The sequence below is a fragment of the Ambystoma mexicanum genome, chromosome 7q (genome assembly GCF_040938575.1).
Source record: "Ambystoma mexicanum isolate Mex_15411 chromosome 7q, UKY_AmexF1_1, whole genome shotgun sequence".
Lineage (NCBI taxonomy): Eukaryota > Metazoa > Chordata > Amphibia > Caudata > Ambystomatidae > Ambystoma > Ambystoma mexicanum.
The window spans coordinates 86,934,791-86,955,054 of NC_090941.1; the positions used below are offsets into that span (position 1 = coordinate 86,934,791).

General features: G+C 43.2%; 1 pseudogene; it reads right to left on the reverse strand.

Annotated features, from left to right (window-relative positions):
• Positions 1–3,628: 3,628 nt before the first annotated feature.
• The window catches only part of LOC138528800 (steryl-sulfatase-like), a 2,216,653-nt pseudogene continuing 2,200,017 nt past the window's right edge, over positions 3,629–20,264 (reverse strand).

Consider the following 20,264-nt stretch of genomic DNA (forward strand, 5'->3'; position numbering starts at 1 on the left):
TGGCAGGAGAGTAAACCAGGAGTGAGAAGAGAAGTAAACCTGAAAACGTGGAACAGTGAAAATGAACAACAAAGGGAAAACACATAACCCCTTTTTAAGGATCAGTGATAAAGTCACAATACCCTGGCAGATGAGTACACCAGGGGTACAAAAAGGAACAGTAAAAGGAAAAGGGAAGAACCATACTCCTTTAAGGTTAATTAAGTAACAGAGTGGGATAAACTGAACATTTAAAAGAACTGTGTATTTAAAGGAGACTCAAGAGAAGAGGGGTCCTCCTTCAGCTGTGATAAAGGGACATTCAGACTACAAGAAGTTATCTAGGGAAAGGGAAGACTCCTTTCCTGGTGGAACTTCATTCCTTTGTTTTCGATACCGTAGACTGTTATATTTTGAACTCTGAAAGAAAGCTACAAGTGCCTACCTTACAGAAATCCCCTTTTTACACCTTATATTGAATTTAGTGTGTAAGGTTCAGTTTAGGATTTTGGATACAGGACAGAGGACTCTCTTTTGTTTGACATCCTGACACAGACGTTCATTAGATTCGTTGAGGCAGGGAAACCGCTCTTAGGATTAGGCATTTATAGGATTACTCCCAACCCACTTATTATTTTGTGATAAATAAAAGTTTATAATCAATACTTAGCATGCCACTGTGTCTGAGTCTTACCCTTGATGCCTTTAAGGTCTTTAGAAGGGAGAAGGGGTGCTGTGTGCAAAGCTGTGTGTGGCGAGATATCAGTCAAGGATTGCATAGTGGTGGATAAGGATGCAGACAGGCGTCGCAGCAGGACACACAATATCAGCAATAGCTGAATCCAGACACACAGCATCAATAAGAGTAGAATTAGGCATAGGATCCAGTCACAGTTTGCCATGTTAATGTAATCCTGCCAATTCAAAATAACAATATCGCCACCCATATGTGCCCCTTTATGATAATATAACTGTCATCAGCAAGGTCACGCAAAGTCTGTCTATGTTGTGTTGTTTTATTACTGTATTCATGTTTCCTTTTGTGTATTGTTTTGTCAATTTTTTTTTATGTAAATGCAACATGACTGCTTTGTGAAAAATTTCAATTACGTTGTCTTGAGCTATTACTGGTGTGCGTTTTTGACATGTTTTTTAATGTTGCCATTCTTTGAATGTCTGAAAATATATCTACTACTTCCAGAATCCCAGTTTCTGAGAATTCTGAATCCTCTTGTAGCGTAACAAGTAGCATCATGTAAGAATATACTCAATGAAAAGGTTACTAATTGGTACATTCTCTACCACATTGTGATATAATTCCTTTTTGTTCAGAAAGTATTTTTTGAGTTTTAATTTTCTGGCAAATGTGTAGATGTCAATTTGTATATTTATAAAACTGGCAGTAATTGTGGGTGCAAACGAGAACCCCTTGTTAAGGACCGAAAGTTCTGTTGTGGTTTGTGCTCTATCAGATAAGTTTAGTGCTAAATTTGGCTGTCTCCTCTTCTACTGTTTCTTCTATCCTGGCTTTGTTATGTTGCCTATATGTTTTTCTGTTTATTCTATATCCAGTCTTTTCTTCCCTTCTTCCCTTTTGCTCTCCACTTTTGATTGGAATATCTTTTTCAATGGGTTCCTGAAAATCGACTTGTTTAATTTTTGCCCTTATGTTGCCCCTTCTGTAGCTTTTTATTTTGTCTATAAAAACAATCTTTTTGGAATTGACCTGTATTTTCGATGCTGTACTTGTTGTACTATCCTCTCCTATGTTATCAACCCTTTCCTGATCACGGTCCATGTCGGAACTCACTGGAGATGAGGCTGGGGTATGGTCTCAGGAGTTTACCTTTGTAGATTTTTCATATTGTTTGTTAAGTACACACTCTATGTTCCCTGCAATCTCTATCATCTAGAAAAAACGTTCAACTCTTGGTGCATCTTAAGTATTTCATACATGGCCTTTTAATTCTTCTGTATTGTGTAATATTATGATATACCTCTGTGATTTAGGGCATACTCACTTTACACTGCTCACACAGCAGTATATTAAAATGATTTCCTCGGGATTAGCATACGTTTAACTGCCCAATGGCTTTCATTTATTTATTAATCAACATGCCTGAGGTGCCAGTTATGTACAATTTGGATCAGGCATGTCCACACTTAAAAAAGGCAGTGCCTTGCAGTTGGGACTTTGGATTCCAGCAGGGTGTGTGTAGGAATGCACATGCCACGCTGTAACTGCCATGTTGCCAACTACATGGCAGCTGTATTGGGTGTCAATACACTGTCTCTGCAGAGTCTGCACTATATTTTAGCACTGGACATTATGAAAGCAGGATATGATTAGCAGACCTCACTTTCACAGACAGGTCTACCCACAAGATTTTATTATTAAAATTAAAGAAAATCTCAGACTATTCCACACTCAAAGATGGCGTTTCATTGCACTGGCATATTATGTTTTACATGCCCTAGGATAACGTTTGTTTGCAATTTAAGGATGCCCTTCAATTATGATAAAAACACTACAACAACATCGTACACATGATGACAATATCTGACATCTGAGGCTTTATCTCACACGAGAAAGCAGCACTTGGCCATTCGACTCTGGATTTGGCCTGTGATGGTGTAGCCTGGACATGCAATGCTGAACTCTACATAATGTAGGAAGAACTGGCGTGTAAGGCTTTACCTCGCATTAGATGGAAGTATGAGGGCATTTGAGTCTGAACTTGACATAACAGAACAGCCACCGGAAAAAAAAGATATGATAGGATGTGCCTTGCATATTATCAATACACCTGGCAAAATATGGCAGTATTCTGGCTTTTGAGCATGTTCTTGGCATCTCCCGGAGAAAGAAGGATAGTACCTTTCATATTATCAGTGACATAAGAGGGCTTTAATTGGTTGTATAAAGCTGTACTGGTGTATGTTGGTTGTGCTGGGTGAGCCTAAGGCATACCATGACTGAACCCATTAAACATCAGTGAAGGATCCTAGTTGATATATAGTTGGTAACATAGCATTTAGCATCAAGTAAGTATTAATCATTTTATTAGTGTAGACGTATTTTTACATTAGTGATGTCAGTCAATGTGATTTCTTTAGAGGCATAGCTCATATGACATCAATTTCTGTGTCATCGCTTGTGTCAGGGGTCATGTGATGTTGCTTACTGAGTTGCCATCAGGCATGATTTGTCACTTGGGCTACCCCCTGGCATTTTGATAAATTAAACTGCTTAGCCAGTAGGCAGTACCATATTGACCCTGAAACGATACAATGGTGCCTCATTGCAGTGGAAGACATGTCAAAGTCACACTCCACATGAGGCTGAATAAATCATTGCATAGACCCGTAAGGATCATACCGTAGCTCTTAGCACGTTACAGTATTCAATCGTTAGTGAAATTTAAGTGAATGTAAAATGTGAGCTAGAAAAATGTGTTTTGTGGAAAGGGCTGGACATACGTCCATTTATTTTAGAATTCCATGGGAGAGTTAGGACTCCCTCCAATCCTTTGTATTAATTCCAGTGTTTGGTAATGGCATTCAGCTAGCCACAGAATGGCAAGTGCAGCCCATTGTCACCAATAGATAATACAATGTGCAATTTGTTGGTGTCAACAGCATCTTTTTTTTTTTTTTTTTCTTTTTTTTTTTTAATTTTTTTTTAACACTTTTTTTTTTTTGTTTCTATGTGGCATAGTGGCCTGGTTAACACAGACATTATCCGATTTATGCTACAAGGCATACACGGAGGACTATTAAACAGTAATCATGATGTCAAAAAGTGATATGCATTAAGCATTAAGTGAGATTAACATGTTTCTAGAATGTGTGCCTCTTTTCTTGAGAGCATGTGCTTCTGAACACACACACAGGGAACGAAAATGAACAAGCAAGATCACATGCTACATAACTAATAAGAACCTGGTGAACAGGGTTAGCAAGCAAATGAATAAGCTATCATCACCTGAGAGTGAAAATAAAAAGATCAAGTTATCGATACTCAAGCTCTATTGATCTGAGATGCATTTGATCAAAGGTTTGATACTGAGGTAAACTGATGCTCCGTCATTTTAATTTATGTTACTCCCCGGCCCACTTATCATTGTCACAACAACACAAATCAGTCCACGATGTGCAGCATATCTGAAGCCAAGGTTTCCAAATGGTGTTGTCCCATGATAACTGGAAATAGCCTGGATTGTTTTTGGGTGGTTATTGGCCGCTTGTTGAATGGTGTTGGTGATGTCATAAAAGCGATACTCTGTCTCCGCTGTTAAAGGAGTCTCCTCTTGTGTATCCTTGGAGAAATCGAAGAGTAGTGAGGGATCATGACGAGTGAAGAAATCTCCATAGCAAAAACAGACATAGGTATCAAAGCAGCCATCAGCGCCGTCAGGGTAAAAATTTGGAGTGAAGAAGAAGGCTTTCCAAATTGATTGACCTGCAATATACAAATGGCATGCAGGTTAATGAAATAACAATGTGTCAAAATGTTTGGGAGGTGAATGCTGATACACATTTGTACATGCCCAGGAGCAGTCTTAACATTTTGGAGTTTGTGTTTGTTGGGGTCGTACATTAATGGAAGGCATAAAAACCTTGAGTAAGGGTGTAACGCCTTCCATTAGCGTCATACACCATTTTCAATCATCGAACCCCAATGGGATCCATTGTGCTTGCATGGCAGGTAGCGTGTACAATTAGAATTAATTGCCGGGCAGCATTTAATTGTAATTGTGAACGCTGCTTACCATGCATGCATGGTAAGCAGCGTGTACTCATTTGCATAGCAGAGTACAAATGTGCAGGGCAAACGTGGGAATACATGCCCTGCACATTTGCACTTCGCCATGCAAATGATGAAAATTTTGGAGGTGGAGGCCTGGCTATGTCTGAGTGCAAACATTTCAGGTCCCCGTCGTCAAACTACAATTAGGAGGAACATTACCTCCTTTATGTTAAACTTCTTTGCAGAATTGTAAGCTCAAGCACAATCCAACAAATGGTACTTTTTGTACATGCCGGCCAGAATTCATCAACACTGCTTGTCTAAAAATGTGTCCCAATCACAACAATTCTCCAGTATTTTTATTTTTTTGTATTCTTAGAAATAGTTGTAGAGCTAGAGTGGTTTACATTGTGCAGTGTCTTTCATTACTGATTAACATCACACACTGAAAAGCAGTAAAGAAGCACTGACGAAACCACACATTGGCAAAGCAAACCTTTGGCTTTTCTACAGGCTGGTTGCAATAACTGGAGTATTGTGGCCAAGGCACGGATGAAAAAAGACGTCCAAGGTAAGGGTTCATTGTCAGGAACACTTAGTTAAGCAATCAGTAGAGGTAAGTGCAGGTATGCACCGGGGGCATGACCTTTGACACTGGCGAAACAATGGAGGCAGAACACTTAGGGAACATTCCATCTGGGGGCATGCAGAGACCAGGCCGCCCGGGTTCCATCCACCCTTGTTTTAGTTTATTTTCCCTGTCAGGTGAGGAGAGTTCCTGTGGCATAAAATACATTTCATTTCTGTTGATCCTCCTTCCTCCTCCTGTACCCCACCTATTGAGATTTTTCTAACGTTGCAGCTTGTATATATTCACATTTTCTACAAATTATCTAAACAAAAGAATGACTTGTTACTTTTGGTCCTTACCTGCCAATAATCAAAAACAATAACTTCTTATTCCAAATGTTGACATGCTCTATACTAAAGAAAACAAATGAGACAAGCAATTACTTTAACTCATGCCTCTGTGCTACCCCACGCTATAGTGACTGAAAGCTTTCTTGGTTCAGAAGGACTTTTACTGGAAATTAACCTATTAACTTTCAGATTGATGTTTTTGTAGGCCGAAACGGGCTTTAAAATCCCCTATACGTGTCAGGAATCCAGATAGGGATTAGCTGAAATGCTAAAATTAACCCATTACCTTTCAGGCCACTATTTTATAAGCATTAACGACTGTTTTGAATCACCTGAATTCAACAAGAATGTACTTAAGACATATAGGCCCTGATTCACTTAGCGTTTTCCTGTGGGATTGCGCCATTATAAAACGCTTTTGTGAATCAGGCCCTAATGTACTATGGGCCTCATTACGACCCTGGCGGTAAGGGGTTTACGCCAGCGTTAGCTGCGCCGACCCCTTACCGCCAATTACGAGGTCCCTTAGCGCCATGGCGCTTTTAACACCTGCTTTTAGCAGGTGTTAAAATCCATGGCGCTAAGGGACCATGGAGTTAATTACGCCACCGTAATTTACGGTGGCGTAATTAACGCCTTCCCCACTCCCATTATGCCCTATGGGGCAAAAATGGGAATGGGGAAGGGTAAATGGGGATTGGGGACTTACCGCCCCGCCAAGGTCGGAATGGGGCGGTAAGTCCGCCAACCACCATGGCGTAAACGTAGTTTACGCCATGGTGGTAAAGTCACGGCCCAGGCGGTAACTTACCGCCTGGGTCGTAATGAGGCCCTATGGGTCATAATACTGCCATATATGTATCCGTCCACGATAGCCAGAAAAAAAAAGTGCTGAGCACATATATACCTTCTATAACAATAGTTTCGGCTATCCCCAGCATTATTAAATGACAATGTGCCCAATGGTCACACATAACTGTTAATCAATAAAGAAGGAGACCACGTAGTAGATGCCTGAAGGCTGCTGCAAGGAAATCCCACACCCACAGTAGAGATGCACTTTATTTATTCTGTGCACCCTCCAAGCCCCACAGGTGGTGCCCTGGGTGGCTGCCCAGCCACGCTTTGCCCCAGCACTCCTCTCCTCCACATGCAGCTCTTTAACAAAATCATCGCTTCCATTTGCACACGCAAGGAAAATCAACATTGGAAAGGAATAAGGGATGTATTACACAGTATATATCAAGTAATACAGCTAGATCCATCTATAAAAATCCACTGTACACAGCCAGCATAGAAAAGCCACCTGCTGCTGCTGCTGAACGATACTGGACTCTCATAGATAGCATGGTGGGTTTAGCCACTTATAAATGTGTGCTGTAGGACTCCATGGTTTTTGGCAGAGGCCTGAAAGTTGTCCTTTAAAACGCCTGGTGGGAGCGTGATTGTGTAAATTTGTCTGCTCAATTTAGGGATCACTGGGTATTGACTGGGTCGTGTCTCCCCCTAGCACATATTTATTATTTGGACATGTGAACGTATAAAATGAAGTCCATCATTTGTATGGTGAATGTCTGCATGCTTATTAGAGAATGCCCCCTCTGAAAGGCACCCACATAGCATTCACACATTTCTATAATAAAAAAAGGCCCCATGTCAACACTTTCTGCCACTTCCATAAGAGCAGCTTTTCACAAGAAATGCATTTTCCTGTTCCAGCGGAGAGAGAGAGAGAGAGAGAGAGAGTGTGAGTGTGTAGAGTGTGTGTGTGCAGAGTGAGTGTGTCCTTTAAACTGCTGGCACATGCCTCAACATGTACGCAGCATTTTAACCCCGATAATCGGTCACAATCTATTATCTGCTTTGGTGCTCACATGCAAATGTCCATCTTCTTGACCTTTGACTATTATATTGCTCTTTCTTTATCACTTGTGTCATTTAGCATCGAAACTGAAGGCTCTCGCCCTCGTGGGTAAGGACGTGTTTCTTTGGCACTTCCCAATTATGCCTGCCTGGTTTCCCTTCAATTCCCCTCTGTGCATCACGCATCCCAGCCCCGCCTCTCCCCACTCCATGCTCCCAATGGCAGACATTCCTGCTCTGGAAAGGCCAGTGCCCTGGAAATGTGACTGGGGCTATCCACCTTTAGAGGCTCACCCAGAACAGTCTTGCCCGGTTAGCAAGCTGAGGGCTCAGGCAAAGGGCACCTCCTTTGGCACCTCAATCACCTGTTTGCCTGTTCGCACTGGGCACCCGAGCCAAGCCAATACCCCAAATCCTGGCTGCCACAGCTAGTGCTGTATTACTGAAATCCTGCACGTGTTTTGAACCTAGCTGTCTTTTGGTTATAGCCACTGTTTTTTGACCTAGCTGTGCTTTAAGTTTGGTACTGTTTTGAACCTAGCTGTGCTTTAAGATTATCACTGTTCAGAATCTAGCTGCACTTTGAAGATTGCCACTGTTTTTTAATCTAGCTGCTGTTTAATCGTAGCCATTTTTTTTAAATCTAGGTACGCTTTAAGATTGCCAACGTGTTGAACCTAGCTACGCTTTAAGATATTTCCCTACCTTAACAAAAAACAATGGGTCTGTCCTTCATCAAGATGTCCAAAACAAAAATACATGCTGTGTCCGAAATCCTATTATTGCCTTCACAATCAAAAACGAACTCTAAGGTGCAAAGGATATTTCTTCTGGATTTCAAGGTGCACAAATGTTCAAATTAAAAAAAAGATGAAAATCCAACCAAAAAGTTCCAAGTGTACACTGTTCACAGTTCCAAGAAACGGCTTCCTTCCCCAGATTCCACAACAAATAAAAGTTCCAGCAAGGAATAATGCAGCTCTCTCTTCTTGCAGTATGTCCACACTACACCAAAACCTCCTTCATCCTCATACCTTATAAAGTGTACACTGAATCCCCACACTTCCATGTATCTGTGTAGGATAGATATTCCAACCCTCAGGAGAAACACTGAGTTGAGGAAGAGCAGGAACTACCTACCTGGAGTACACTGGAAGACTAGGAAGAATCCAGTTGATCTAGCAGAGATTAACTATGTCAGTACTGGGGCGAAGAACTGCATAGCGATGAGGAATGCACCATTGCCCCAAAGTGAGTGCTCCAGTCAATGTGGACATGGTGTGAGCATAAAAATTAAGGGATGACTCGAAAGAGGGTTCAACCATCCTTGGAAGAAACCAGAGGAAAGTAATCCCTGGAGGAACTGGGATTTTGAGAGCAGAAGAGCAGAAGGGTTTGAAGATGACATCTGGGATACTTACCGACTTGCTGGAAAGCTCACTTACCATTCGCTGAGGTCAGATGGCCTGTGAAGCTACGCAAGCAAACCTCATGTTGACGAAGACCTCTGGACATCGCTGTCGAAGGCAGACACACTGCCGGCGAGGAGCAGAGTGGCTTGGAGAAGCTGCAGCGCACACGAGGACGATCGAAGATCACACAGACCCTGACGAGAGGCACGACAAAGCTTCACACCACCCAGAGAATGTAGGCACAGGGCATAACAGGTACCAGGGTTGCCAGAACACTTGGTGGGGCTTTGAAAGACTTTGAATAATTCGAAAGTCGGGTCTGGGACTCACACCCAAATAAGAAGAGCATCACAAATCCTCTTCTTCAGCACTGTACCTGGCAGTGGAGTGAGCCAGGCCAGGCAGAGCAATCATTGAGAGAAGTATGGGTCTGTGACCCATAAAAAGTTGAGAAGAGCATGAGAAATCCTCTTCTTTGGCACAACACTTAGCAGGAGAGTGAACCATGCCTGCCAAGAGTAATGAGCAGAGTCCTAGGGGCCTGGGACACACAATTACAATATCTTAAAGTAAAGTGAAAGGAAAACCAGGGGAACAGAAGCATACTCCCTGGTGTAGTAGAACTGTGGAAATACAGTACCAAGAGAAGGGAGCCATTCCCCCTGGTGTTGTGAACTGCTTCAGAAAGCTTGAGAAGCAAACCCCCCAGCCTCCACGAACTTTGATAAAGAGCCTCGGAAGGGCCTGGGTAAGGGAGTCAATTCTCTGGCATTCGAGAACTGTGGCAAAGAGTCTGAAAGAGACCAGGGGAAGAAAGTCATATCCTCTGGTGTTCTGTACCGCATATCCCAGAGAGGTTAGGGGAAGGAAACCATACCCCCTGATCTTGTGTACCTCAAAGTAAAGACAAGGAAGTGCCCAGGGAAGGGAGTAATTCCCTGGGCACTGTGAAAGCATCAAGAAAAAGATACCTGGAGATGGGAGGCATTCTACCGGAACCCAATAGTGTAGTTCACTATGGGCAACAAGGAATGATGTTTGAGTTGGAACTTTATCTTTTTTATTCAAAAAAACAAATCCCACAACAAAAAAAACCATAAAGCTGGAAACATAATCAGTCTCCAAGACTTGCAGACTCTCTCTATAACGTCACAGCACCCACCCACAAGCCAGCTCGATATCGGTCCCTACCAGGGACTGGGCCACCCCTATCTACCTTCATATTGGCTAAAATGCACACATGTAATCTAAACTCATCTGACGAATCTCCCATACCACAGACTTTGGTTCCCTGTGGATGTTCACCTACAGCGCTTTGAGACCATACAAATGGAAAAAGGCTCTATACAAAAGCCATATTACATTACATTACTTCTAGCCCCTAACCATTCAGAATTTCTGACTCACAGTGGCAGATGGTTTGCAACCCAACCCATTGGGCGGACCGCAGACAACTGATGTGGTATCGGCCAGGATCTGCTGCAGTGCACAGTCTGTTCACTGACTGATTAGTGGTTCTAAATCAGTAGGCTGGAGGCAAAAACTAACAATCTGACATTCTGTTTCTATTGTTTACACACACACGCACAGGTATGGTATTCCCAGCGAGGAATGGGAATATTAAGCTAGTTCTGGCATATGGTTTTTGTACATAGGAAGGTGAGTGTGAATCTGGATATATCAGGGTTTCCCTCAAACGTGATAATGCTAGTAAATGGATCTATGAGATGCACAGTGGAAATAAAAAAAACTTGAACTGGCAAATGCCATGTCTATGACAAACTAAAGCTGGCATGCAAATCTTTTCCTGGCAAATGATGGCAGTACATGGTCATGTGAGGTTGTACCTGTGCATGTAGCTCTGTTCAGAGTATATTATTTTGGTATATAACACGTGAGGCGGAACTCAACATATGAAGTTGTTCATAGTGCAGATCGCAGCAGTCTTTCCTTGTATGTGAAAGAGGTAGATGAAGAGGATGCGTATGAGGCTGAATCTGGACACATTAACCCCGATCTTTAAAAATTATGCTTGGACATATTATATTTTGGGGCGTTATTATGAACCTGAACGTGTGCTCCTGAAGCCACTCCTTTTATATAATGATTGTACAGGGGCATGTGAATATACACCTGGCCGCATGAAACTGCTTGTGTCATTTGATGCTGTACTAGCCTGTGTGTGGCACGCGTCATAGGTATATTTTATTAGAATAGGTAGGTAGTGCCATTGTTATGTGAGAATGTACCTGGACAAATAAAGCAGTTTCTTTGAAACTGTTGTTGAATGAAGTAATGGAATTCTCAGGCTGACACGCCACCAAGTTATGGGTACGTTTATTCCTGACTGTGAGCACAGGTACGTTGGGTGATAAAAGTACTGGGACATGCACCCCAGCCAGCTCAGCAACTCCAGCTGTCACTGTAGAACCCCATAGAACCCCGTCTCACCAACACTCCAGGTTCCATATGACCTCACCATCCTGCATCCAAACACAGATGTCCATGTGACATCACCATCCTGCATCTACACCCAGATGCCATTACAGCACTCCTCCCTCCCTTCTAAACAACACAAGGAGAAAATCCACAACACTACCAATCACTTCTTGCACAAGCCACGTGTGGCCAGCACGCAGACCAATTAAGACCAACACACAACTCCCGACCTGTGCATGCCAATAAACCGCACACCACAATACCAACACACCATAAAAGTGAAACACACACAAGATGATCACATGAAAACCCTGCAGTGCCATGACCTTGATAGCAACAATCAAAACCAGGTAATAGGAATGACAGAGGAAAATATTGAAGACTGGAAATGGCATGCGTAGATATGAAAGCCAACACCATTGCAAAGCAAACCTGAAAACGCACAAGCTCCAGTGAAAAATGGAGAACTGGAACTGGTACACCAAGATGAACCCACCAACATCAAAGGAAAGTTAAAAAACAAATGAGATCCAAACTCCAGCTAAACTACCCACTGGAAACACCTGAAGCCCAAAGTCCAGCTCCAACCACCAACTGGAAACATGTCCCAAGCACCAACCTATTGGAACTAACAACTCAGCAACTCCACTCTATCCTTTAACATCCCATCAACACAATACAAATTGCAACCACCGAGCAACCCCCACAATGCGACTCCAGTAAGCAGGCAAACAACGGAACTTGAAAAATGCTAAGTACACACAACCCCAACAAGTCCAGGACCTGAGCCTGACATCTGGCATAGAAGATAGAAAAGAAGTTGCTTGATGCAACGCACAAACAAAATAACAACAACCCAGCAGCACCTCACTGCAACACTGCAGCACCTGCAAAAACACCCTAGACCCACCCAGACCCACCTGAGAAATGCACCCCTCACTGCATCACAAAAACACTCAGAACCCAGCCGGCCATTCGGAACCCTGCATCACCGAATTGCAAAACACTCAGGACCTACACTCAGGGCCATCCTGAGAAATGCACCAAATCTACCAGGGGAAAATCCCCTACGAACAACACACAAAACATAACAACATGAAAACATGAAACTACATAATGTGCTTAGCCCCAAAAACATGGAACCAAAACTCCACATCGAGTTTCAGCAACTGAGATACAGCGCTTGAGTACCAGCGCTTACCCCGCACCCTCATGTCCAAAGAGATTAAACAAAATAAAATCCCAAAACAAGACCCACAAGTCCATACGACCCAACACACCAATGCATCCCCGCACTCACGTGTACACATAGCCCCCTGGAAAGGAAAACAATGTCACAAAAAAACCACAATCGAACCACAAGCACAATGGCCCCAACTCTAAGTGCACCCCCGCACTTACAAGTCCACATACACTTGAAACCATGTCCTAAACAGGAAAGGCCACTCACATGAACACAACATATTTAACTGACAGGCCTTAGGCACTAACATCAGTCCATCATCCAACCCTCTAGCACTAAAATTCCTGAGGTCACAACATTAAAAGACAAGACAATTACTGGCATTCCCAAAACCAACCCGTTCTAGTCCTCTGTTATAGTGAGGGCCTTCATCCATACATAAAAGCCCCAAAGATCAGGTCAAGCTCCCTCAAGTTCTCCACAATGCTACTGCACTTGTCACAAAACTCTTCTCGGAACTGCACTCCCACGGTGCAGATGGAACACGTTTTATCATCCATAGTCATGCCAGAAAGGCAGCATTTTCTTTTACCATCAATTGGGTCATAATCTGCACCATCGCCTTGCGCGGAACCTGAACACCGTCTCTTAGCTCCATGTTCATTATTGCACTTCCCTAAGGCAACGCCAGGACCAGCCGTTCCTGCTACCGGCCCTGCTACCTCTGTCGATGTGCCTTGTGAACTTTGTCCCTCAGGTGTTGCTCTTTACCTTTCTGCGGGGAAAGCACATTACGCTCCCAATCCAAAGCAAGAATGTCACAAACCACAATGTTCTTACAACACACGCCGTCTTCCAAGTCGGCTTCGTGTTCCAGCTGCCTCTGCTGGAACAGCACTCCAGCGCTGACAACGTCGTCATTACTGAGGCCTGCTCCCAAGTAGAAACACTACTGCTACTGTCCAATACAGTCAAAGCCCCTACCAGCCTTGCCGCCCGAGCTGTTGTTGCTGTGCCACCCGGCCCACAGCAAAATATATTCCTCCCACGGTGTTGCTGAAGGCACTGTGATAAGGCACTCCACTCTCCTGTCCCTCACCTGCATCGCACGGCCAAAGGCAATTAGTCCAAATTGGACATTGTTGGAAGTCCCTCTTCACTGTGACAACTTCGCTTTCCAGTCCCTCACAACGCCACCATGGACTCCGCTCTGCTGTCTCTTCACCAATGCCCAAGGCGCCACACTTAGGCGGAGATCCTCCGCTGACCCGCTGGCAGAGCCCCCAGGAGCAGTGCAGCAGGCTGCTGTGCCAGAACCTCCTGGAGTAGGAAATCTGCTACTGCTCCCTCCTTGCAGCGCCAGCCGGCCTGCAGCTCCCTCCGCTCATGGGCCTCACCTTACAACAGGCCAGCTGCTGCTTCTCCAGCACCCTCAAGCTGCTGAGATAAGGGAGAGTACTGCCTCCAGCACCACCCGGCCCACTGAGTATCCTGGACAATTTCCTCCTGGTCCAGGTCCCTCAAGGCCACCCAGACTGGACATTGCACCGAACAGCAACTGCTCCTGCGCCACCCAGCCTGCAGGTGCCTCTGGACCACCTCCTTCCAGCCCTCAAGGAACTGGCCCCTTACTGGATGGATGTCACCCCTGGAAGGCTGTACTTCATCCCCTGCTGCCCCTTCCCATCAGCCAAGACATCCTTGTCGCCAATGAAGTAAGAGGATTCTCAGGCTCACACACCACGCTGGAGTCAGAAGGTAAGTTCATTCCTGACTGTGAGCACAGGTATGTTATGTGCTAGAAGTACTGGGACATCCACCCCAGCCAGCACAGCAACTCCAACTGTCACTGTAGAACCCCATAGAACCCTGTCTCACCAACACTCCAGGGTCCATATGATCTCACCAACCTTCCTCCACACACAGATGCCCATGTGACATCACCATCCTTCATCTACACCCAGATGCCATCACAGCATTGAGCTTGTGAGGGTGAAACTTGGCATTTGAAGTGGTTTCCTGCCTCTAATAATGACAGTAAAGCTCAATATGTGGCTAAAAATGGGAATATAGACAGCGGATCCTGGTACATGTTGGCGGTACATGGGTTTGTGGGGATGATCGGAGCATGTGAAACTGTTCACGGCCAATGGTGGTGGCACATGGGTGCATGAGGATGAAACTTGTACATGGACATGTGAGGCCAAACCTGGACCTATAATGTTGTCCACAGCATATGTTATGGAGGTATACAAAATATATTAATGAATAGATGTATAGACATGTGAGGTTGAACCTGATCCCAAAAAGTTGTTATAGATCGGGCTTCATGGGCATTTGTGGCTGACCCTGTGCATTTGAAACCTTTGAGGTACACTTTCCAGGTGCCAGACTCCAGGGATCGCACCGCTTGCTGAATCAAGGTTGGCGAGTCCTGTGATGTCTCTACACTCGCCTGGGGGCAAATTACTAAGTTTCCCACTGCGCCTTGCACTTTACATGCAAGCACTTATGTCACTGGCAAGCGTTTTGGAATATCGGACGAAAATGGTACTTAAGGCAGTCTCATAACGGTGCCTCACAGCTGTGTCATTAACTGCTGTGGTGCGTTATTCTTGTTTGTTGCTTCTCCTCGTGAACCATGACCAGTGGGTTTGTTTTTCTGGATCATTGTTGGTGCTGAATTGGATCTTGGGTGACTTTGGTATTCTGACTCGTTTCCTTCTTCTGACCTTGGACTGCTTCTGGAACTTGGAGTAAACTGCCCTTTCTTGGATTCGTTTTTTTGTTGGAACTATATGACTTTGTCTGGATTCTTGGAACTCTGCCTCACCTGGATTTTCCTCTCCCTTAGCTACATCCTCATGCCGAATGGGTAAGGTTTTTGCATGTATTGCTCCTCCCTTTTTGTGGGTGCCACCCCTGCGTCCGGTGTGTTCTTGGACCTCCGCTCGAGCGACCTTGTTTTTTCCTTCACCTTCTCTACTGGATCACAGGTACTTTCACAAAGGGAACCACAATTCCTATACGGAGAACTTGCAAGATCAGCTTGAACAGTTATCTACATCCTTTATAACGTTCTATTAGTTTAGGTTACAGCATTAATTGCACTTGTAAAACCTGTATTCAATATTTGGTTTTAATTTGGGATTAAAATCTGCAAGATTGTTTCAGTTACAGCCAACACGTGTTTCAATCCCTCCAGGTCTTTCTCAAGGCTGGAAATGTTATAAATACAAACAAAATCAACCAAAATATGTGTCAATAACCGACCAATTCCACCAAGGTGTGTGCAATCCATGTGATAATGTCTTCGCAAAAATGTCACGATGCAAAATATTCGCCGAAAAATGCCTGTTTTTCGCGGGGATATTATTACATGGAAGGTGCTGTGGGATGTATTTACCCATGCATCCGAGCCCTACCTCAAAACTGTGCAGTACTGACATGAAAACATCATGATGGCCAGAGCTTCCCAGAAAATGCACAGGGAAATGCAGGAAGAATAGGCTGCCACCCATTTTTGCCGATGTTATGGGCACAGAAGGACGCTGCCTAAAACCACCATTGGACTACCCGCACAGTAGTCTGAAACCATTGGGAATGGCAATGCTGATTGCCAAATGCAACCTAGAATCGTGGGGAATTCATTTTCTTAAATCCCAAAAATGGGTGCAGTACCAGTACTCACCACTATCCAAAAGCCAGCGTTTTAAAACCACTCTGTTTCCCTGAAGGCAAGTCAAAATGCCTATTTTCAAACATTGCAATATGTGCAAAATATTTACTGAACACCAGCAGACATTTGGTAGAATGGAGTGTTGTGTGCCTACAAAATCTGGGAAATGAAGAGCCCAAAACAATGCTTATAACAAAACTGCTATGGAGTCAGCAGTTTAAGTTGCATTGGACTGAAAGACACTAAAAATCTAAATGTTTAAATTGACTGAGTGACCTACTTTTGAGTGTCACATAGGTTGAAATTGTTTAAATGTCATAGTTTAAACTTAGAATCAGCATCATAGCTGCATATGTAAAAAAATGTCTTGACTTAGACTGGGGAACAAAAAGTGACATTTTATCTGAAACCTGGCTTAAGGAACTGAATTCTGCCTGGCAACTACCCCCATCAGGAGGAAACTTGAGTCACAGCTGTGTTCCCAGGCCAACCTTCCTTTTGCTGCCCACACTAAGGATATGCAATCTATCTGATAATTGAATTATCTGTGCTCTGTAGGAGAGTGAACAAAGCCCTCTTCACTCAAGCAAAGGTTTTTATTACGTAGTCGTAAAATGTAGCTTCCTCTTGGCAGGAGCTGGGAGGGGCACTGCCTGTGAGAGCAAGCTGGCTTGGCAGAAACTGGAAAGACTGGTTTCTATACCATGTGACCTGGGAAACCACACCCCTTTGGAGCCAGAACATAACTTTAAAAAGATGAATAACTCATAGAGCGGACATGTGAAAATTTTATAAATGATACCATAATTCTTGTGATTTTTCTGCCCACATTTTAAGAGGTTTTTCGACCCGGTGGCATGTTCAGGGGGGTTTTAGCGGAAAAATGGATATTACTCTAAATGTATGCATGTTAAAAATCTGAAACTTCATCAGTTAATGTCCCTACTCCCTGCACACATGTATGTAAAGTTGGGTCAATGTCAGAAATTGCAAAATCAGTTAAAAAGTGAAATATGTGCCAGTTCTGAATGCAAGCTCCCACGAAGAGCAGAGTTTGAACAGGGTATACCTCCTGTAATGCATGATGGGTGCATATGATTTTAAAACAATATGTACCTCTGCAAATATGTATTTGTTTCAAATCTAGATTTGTGTGTAAGTTGACAGGAGGAGTGGACTTTCTGCAGGCTGTAAAATGACATCACTCTGACTCACAGTTCATTCTCCAATCAAGTGACAAATGGAAGTTTGACCAATTAGAAGCTGAGAGAGAGGTAGGGTCAGTGATGCTAGAACACACCCACATTCTAAACACATAAAAGCAGACAGACAGGACAGATAGGGACCTTCCAAATCCATCTGCAGCGGGACGCTCTGCCGGAAAAATCCATATTTACCTCCATCAAACCTCCAGAGAGAAAGCAGTGCTGTACCCAGAGAGACCCAGACCAGCAGAGAGAGCTGACCCAGATCACTGTGAAGTGCAGAGGCCAGACCAGACCAGACCAGAGTCCAGTCCAAAACCCTGACCAGATCCATGGCGAGGCCCATTTCACTCAAGAATATAGTGTGAGTACCCAGCAGAACTGTGTAGAACCCATCTCTTAGTTTAAATTCATCTAATTCAATCTATTTAACCTAAGGAGAACTGCCTCCTAGCTGTCACCTGTGATTTGCTAGTTGCAAGCTGCACTTGTCATTTTGAGCTTTTGAAATTTGCAAACCCAAAAACGACCTTTATTAAATCGCTCATATCTCCGCGACCGTTTGGGCTAGAGACTTGCAGTAACTTTCCTCTGATAGCTTAGAATCGTAGCTTTGAATCGCACCAAGAACCGCATTCCTACCACTTATAGTTTTACCGCAATCGCGGAACACGCATCCGCGAATTTTACCGCGATTTGCAATTTCTTCACATGTAAAAACTGCTGCTGCTTGCCTTCCATTTGCCAGAAATTCGTTTAACCTGCTAACTATCCCTGCCTCATTGCTAGTGTGAGCCTGGACTAATATTAACTAGATACCACTCACCCTGAACCTCTGTAAGGGAATTAAAAGCGTTTAGCATATTTTTTTAATTCATTGCCAGCACCTATCAAAGCAATTTGGGCTTGTGTTTTCAAAACTCCTATCTGTTTTCTGTTGTCTAAGCTTGCTGGGATTGAACTGAATCACATTTGATTGCATTTCTGAGAACTGTGTGCTTCCTTCCATTTCCTTGCATTGCATCAAGGGGGGGAGGGGATTGCCAGAGAAAAGTGATTACCTTGTTTGTTGAAATCATATTGAGTATTTTCTGTATTGCATTTTCATTGAATATTGCATCCACCTGAGCTTACATAAAGCATTCTGTACCACCTTCTTCTTTTGTTCCTATTCACCTGTGTGCTATCTTATCCATTTCATCTCAACTCATTAGTGATTATAAAGAAGCGTGCTAGTGCCAGATTCTCCGTTGTTAATATTTATCATATCAGATTAAGTGTGATATTCAATTATTAATTTACTATAAAGGGTGATATATATCTATTGTTTAAATTATCAAATAAACCTTTTAAACTTGCAAAACAGAACTACTTCTTGGCTCAGTGGGGTCAGGGGGATTCCAAGAGAGGGGTGTTATATAGGGGTAGTCATCCAGAACGCATGAACTGGACCTAAAGATATATCAATAAGGGTTTTCATTCAGTATTATAGACTAGGCGTTGACTTAGCTGTAGTGTTGAATTGAATCCTCTTACAAATAGATACCACTCACCCTGAACCTCTGAAAGGGAATTCAAAAGCATTTCCAGCATATTTCTCATCCATTGCTAACACATATAAAAGCATTTGGGCCTGTGTTTTCAAAACTCCTATCTGTTTTCTGTAAGCTTGGGGGGGATTGAACTGATTACATTGATTGCATTTCTGAGAACTGTGTGCTTCCTTCCATTTCCTTGCATTGCATCAAGGGGGGGAGGGGATTGCCAGAGAAAAGTGATTACCTTGTTTGTTGAAATCATATTGAGTATTTTCTGTATTGCATTTTCATTCAACATTACATCCATTTGAACTCTATAAAGCAATTTCTACCACATTATACTTCTGTACCTATTTACCAGTGTGCTACCTTATCCATTTCATCTCAACTCCTTAGTAATTATAAAGAAGTGTGCTAGTGCCAGATTCTCTGTTGTCAATCTTTATCATATCAGATTAAGTGTGCTATTCAATTATTAATTTATTACAAGGTGTGACATATATATATCTATTTTAAATTATCAAATAAACCTCTTAAACTTGCAAAACAGAACTACTTCTTGGCTCAGTGGGGTCAGGGGGATTCCAAGAGAGGGGTGTTATATAGGGGTAGTCATCCAGAACGCATGAACTGGACCTAAAGATATATCAATAAGGGTTTTCATTCAGTATTATAGACTAGGCGCTGACTTAGCTGTAGTGTTGAATTGAATCCTCTTACAGTGCGGGGGATACCCCTGCATCCCCCTGCAACCTTTTTTATTTTTTCAAGCCGCCCCCAATGTCTCTATATATATGGTCACCTATATGATGTCGCCGCACACTTTTCCCAGCGACATTTTGTACGGCAACCATATATATAGAGACATCATTACCTGATACCCATAATATCCATGATAGTTAACGTTGTTTGCCATCCCATTTGCATACGTGTTATCAAGATGAATCAAGTACAGCAAATCATGCTTTGCATTTGGGCCAATATCACCCATGAAACACATAAAGTTCATAAATGAAGAATCCGAACAAGAGAGAGGTGGGGCGAGAGAGGGAAAAAGAAAAAGAGAGGCAACAATGAGCAATTGTTATTCTCCATGTGGCGTACAATACATATCAGCAACATTGAGAGACATAGTGGCTTGGTTCTTGTGGATAAAGCATATTGACAATATGTGTACTAATTCACATTAGTACCCAGCGAGGGCGCAATCAGAATGAAAGAGCCATTCTGATTGGCTCTTGCCGAGTCATTACCAGGCCGTGAATCCCTGTGTTGGGATTCCACGGCCTTCGTCC